The following is a 5,365-nucleotide window of genomic DNA, read 5'->3' on the forward strand; positions in this document are numbered from 1 at the left end:
AACAAAACTATATATGTGACATGATTGTGTACTGAGGAGGGTGGTAACAGGACCATATGGGTTATCTCTGCCTTTGCTTTGATAAGAGGAAGTAACCAAATGGGGGTTGCAGTTTAACCAGAGAATGTTGAGGTGTGAAGATTCCCAGAGATAATCAAAGGTAACAAAGACACGTGTCTTTGTGTGACGAGGCTCAGAAAAGGTAGGGGATGACTGGAGAGGGGTCAATGGGGAGCTTGAAACTGCTGATCAATTGTTGTAATGTAAATAACTGATGTTCCCCCCCTGCTGTGTGCTGAGATGTTTAAGAGCAGGAGACAAACTGAACTCTTGGCTCATCCTCTGCGGACTGTGTTGCAGTCAGTATCACGGTGAAGCCTTCTCTGCGCAGAGAATAAATACTTTAAAGACAAACTTCTCTCAATGTTTCTTGTTTCAGTATTCAGTATTATAGGACTCACTCGGTACTATTGAATAGTTTTTCCACCACAAACTTGGCGTCATGAACAGGATCCCTTGAAAGATCATCGGGAACTGACTGCGGACGGGGACCGATCATCCAGGAGGCTTCTCCTCCTGCCTCTGTGCCTCCACACATTCTGGAGTGAACCGTTCAGTGGTTCCTGATCATCTTCACTGGGATCCTAAAGGACCTGATTGAGTCCAGATAGACTTCTAAACATCTGGTGAGATACTGAAATTTGGAAGATTGAGTACACATAAGTGTACACTCGGTCACTTGGGAGAGCAACTTTTTCCCAACCGTATGAAGCACATATTTTCAGCTGAGGTCCAATGAGGTATATCATTTTTCGTGGGGAGGCTGAGCAGAGTGACAATCACGATTATTGTGTTCCACACTTCACACAGGTACACTACTCATGTCTGTCAATCAATAAGCACGGATAATGCAGGACATTGACAAGGCATGTAAATCAAGACAGCAAAACTAAATTCAAAGTTCTACCAACAACAGCTTTTTTTTTTTAACTCTATCTTGTCCACAGAGCACAGTGTTACTAACAACGTCCTAATATTCCTGGTTGAGGTCAACAGTTCTCCTCCACCATGAGTGCCCTACCCGAGTCGCCAGAACCTCTTTTCAGGCCAGCCATCAATCAGGGGCGTAAATATGGACATTGCAGGCAGTGTGGCTAAACTGGGGGCGTTTAGATGGGGGCCAGGGCCATAAACAGAGCGGGGCCTCTAACAATGTGTCAGGCAGAAAATGGGCCCTTAGTGTTCAAAGAAAAACGTTTGCTATATAACTCTGTCATTCATTCAGTAGCCATCCATGAAAAAACCTTTCAAAAAAATGAATCATTTCTCAGTTTCTTTGGTATATAAAAAAAAAGAAGCATATACAGATATGCAATGAGGATTATTGGGTAATATTGATGTCAAGTTTCTATTTGATCATGTCACCAGACGGTACGATATACGGTACCTAGTTTAGGCGCAAAATCTGTCAAGACTGACAAGCTGAGCACATCTGCAAGCCGAGCAGGCAGTCATGCCTTTGAAACATAAAAGCGTCGGTAAAAAAAACGAGGTATGATCACGAGCTCTCTGGGCAGTCAGGCACCAGACGTACAAGCCACGTTTGCAGGGTGACTGGGATCACGCTCAGGAGGTGAGGTCAGAAATCAAGAATGCTCTTTGTAGCCGTTTTCTGGGGTCAACCAACTTTGAGGAGACAGAACACCGTAATTAATTGTTTACTTTAATTTGCTAAGGTCCCTTTCAATGCTCTGGAGCACTTGTTCTTCCACTCACAGTCAATTGTATAAATTGTCTGCATCTGTGAACTAGACACATTTTGAATCACATCTTCCTGCTTGTTTCTGTTCACCTTTGAGGCAACAACCCTCAAGAAACTGAACTTTCACTCCTTTAAATGATCTATTAAACCTTAACAAATTGTCATGTTTATACCTCATCATACATGAACACCCGTACAAGTTGCGTCCACAAAAGCTGCCGTTGTATCTGTGAGGAAAATGTGTGCGTAGGTGCAGATGGAAAACACAGGATGGGCTGGGACAGCAGACCAGGGGTCATTTGTCACACATATGCCAGTCGTGTCACTGGAGACAAACCACTAACACACACCAGGCCATGGTCATGTGTTCATGTGCTTCGTAATGCCTACCAATCCCCCATGCCATCCCACTCCACTCAAACATGCTAATGTACCTGTGCTCTGCTCTAATTGGTCCCAGTGATGCTCGCCCTGCTCCACCTGTGTTCATGGGAAGCCTCCAGTCAGTCCTGCAGTCAGGCCCCCGCCACTGTGTGCGAGCGTGCAGTGCTAATATTATGCAAACAAACACTTCTTTGTTGTTTGGCACTCTTTGCACCGACCCGCCACTGTGGAAGAACGGGAGAAGGTAAGTAAAGGGAAAAGGAGAAAGGAATAAGGGGTGGGTGAATGGGGAGGGGGGGCTTGAATTCATTAGTGTGATTACCTGAGGTGTGCTACTTTACAGGGGGTAATCTGCCAGCCCGCTTCATACCCTCCAAACTTCAGCCAGTCCGCTAATGAGCACTTGGAAAAGTTAGTCAAGGTGGAGAGGTGCTTTGAGGAGCTATACACCGCAGACTACGGTGTTATTATATATGCTGGAGCAAAAAACAAAGGATGCTCTCTATTCTATAACAGCTATGAAGACTGATACTGTTTGAGCTGTTGATTTTGATTCTGAATGCACAAAACGGTCGTGTGGATAGCGTGCCAGTTGCTCAGAGCCTCACAAAAAAAATATCCCCGGCTTCGAAGCTTGGCATATTTGAAAGCATGAAATCTCTGATAACAATAAAGTACACCCAAGAATGACAGTTTGACTGAACTGTAATATTAGGCGACGCATCTTCTACACCGTTTGAGACAACATCCCAGATTAGTCACAAGGACACCAGAGGGTTCAGCTCGTCGCATCCAAAGAGTCGCTTCTCTCTGAGGTGATGTTGCTGGACTGTAGCTTCTCTTCTACGCTGTGAGAGAATGTGGATTAGAGATCAGATCAACCCCTCTCCCATTCTTTTTTTCCTCTCCCCAGGAGCTCAGGCCATGGCTTTAGAGAGACAGCTGCCATGAGCAAGGCTTAGGACAGTCCACGGGGACGGAGAAAGTGTGAGTGTCAAAGAACAAGAAAAGTGCAGGAACAGCTTGGTTACGATGGACAAGACAAAGAGGTGAGGAGGGAGAAAAAAGGAAGCCAGATGAGATATATAATATAATATATATATATATATATATATATATATCCTGTAACTTTCCCCTTCCTCTTGCCCTATGCCTCTGCTTTATCACACAGCATCAAAACATAGCTCTAGTCCCCTGAGTGGCTGGCCTTTTTATCTGCTCCCTAGCTTCCCACGGCGGCCGCATCCACCCATAATCTGCTGCCGTTTCATGTCTGCAGTGCTGTAGAGGAGGATAAGGGACTTGTTGAAGTGAAGATCAATGAGGTTGTATACATAGCATATGTGCATCAGGAGAGTGTGATCCCTTTTTTCTTTTTAAGGTGGCATCTGATATAATGAAAAAGAAAACTATACATGGACGCATTGAGGAGTCGTACCGTTTTCTGTGATCTAAAAGTTGAAAAAATAATAATTAGGCTCTTGACTAAAAACAGTCAGAGATAAATACAGAAGCGCGCTGAGATTTCTGTCATAAACTCAGCATCTACCTTTTGTTTCCCAACCTCCTCCCTGTGGATCAAACACGAAGGATAGACACAATGAAAACAGTAAACATGTTGCATTATACATTTGTCAAGAACACATTTGGCTGTATGTCACAAGTACCTTGTTATTTAAGACAGTGCCAAGTGTCTGCGCGTGTGAAATCAAAGCAGACTGGTACATTGGCAGCAATAGTTGGGTGTGAAACTGTGTCAGTGAAGTAAGGGAGATCACCAGAGGCTGTTTTCTACTCACTCCACAGCTGGTTGACGAGCTCTTGCGAGGACTAATTGTGCATCAGTTGGAGGCTGCAGAAATTCTCGGTTTGTGCTTTGACTGTTCTTTGTACTGTGGGCTTCCCGCCTTCCCACCCAAGTGGCACGCACTCACACCAGACTGAGGGAACTTAAAAGTACCACAGAGAAGCCTTGGGACACAAACACACACATACACAAAGCATCGATCGACCCCAAAGTCAACCCGTGACCCTGACCTCCTCTACCCCTCCAGGAACAATCGCCCGCAGGAATCTGTGGAAAGAAAAAAAAAAATACAAGAAAGTTGGATTTGAAAAGAAGTCGGGGCGAGAGAAAGAGATAAAGACGGAGAGAAAAGCATGACACCAAGTTGATTGTGTTGGAATGAATAAAAGGGGAAGGAAGGAAAACTTTGCATTTGGAACTACTGATCAAAGTAATTCCCACAGGAAAGCTCTCTTAATGAGAGCTGTACGAGAAAAGAAGGGTGGAAGACAAGGAGTGTGAAAGAGAAGAAAAGAAGGGAACGGCCCGCCATTCCTACACAGAAAATAAAGAGATGAATCATATACAGCGCCTAGTGGAAGACATGGTGTGTGTGTGTGTGTGTGTGTGTGTGTGTTGGGAGGGGGGTTGTTTGAAGGGTGTTTTCAAGATCGTTTTAACGTCTTCACTGAGGGAGCGTCAGAGGCAAGGCCAGGTTAATTAAACCCAAGGGAGTACCAACTGAGGGGGCCCACATTTGAATATGTCATAGAAATAGCACGAGTGTGTCAGCCGAGGCCGGGGCTCGGCGAGCAAACATGTTGACTATGCATTACACGCTAAAAGGAAGAGAGAGAATTAGAGAGAGTCAGACAGCAAAGGGCGGGGGCTCCGACATAATTTGCGTGGCACCGATGCTTTGCTCTTTTATACCCACTGCGCCACCGGATTTCTCTGAGTTATTAATGTTTGTCATTAGCTGCATTACCCTGGAGGACAGTGACTGGGGAAAAAAAACTGCAGAAATTTATATGGGACAAATATTGACAATAGCTGGCTCCTGGGTATTGGAGAGGAAGAAAAGATGCAAACTATGTTAATGAATGGTAATTAACCACAAGGGTTTGTCTCTCCTGGATCCTAGCTAAATTGGTCCCCGAGTTGCAGCGAGAGACAGTCCCGGCCTAATCCTTTATTATAAAAAGATAAAGGAAAACGACATCATTAGCATGTATTTGAGAAGGGAGGGGGGATTAAAAAGTGGAATTATTTCTTTTTAATTCCTTAACGGAGGATTCTTCACACCATTGTTAATTATACATAACAAAAAGAAAGGGGGAATGTGATGAAGAGGAAAACAAAAGCTAGGAGAGATATAGAAGGAGTAAAAAAAAAAAAAAAAAAAAAAAAAAAAAAAAAAAAAAAAAAAAAAA

Source organism: Anarrhichthys ocellatus, unplaced genomic scaffold (assembly GCF_004355925.1).
Source record: "Anarrhichthys ocellatus isolate YVR2014 unplaced genomic scaffold, GSC_Weel_1.0 scaffold28, whole genome shotgun sequence".
NCBI classification, from domain to species: Eukaryota; Metazoa; Chordata; class Actinopteri; order Perciformes; family Anarhichadidae; genus Anarrhichthys; species Anarrhichthys ocellatus.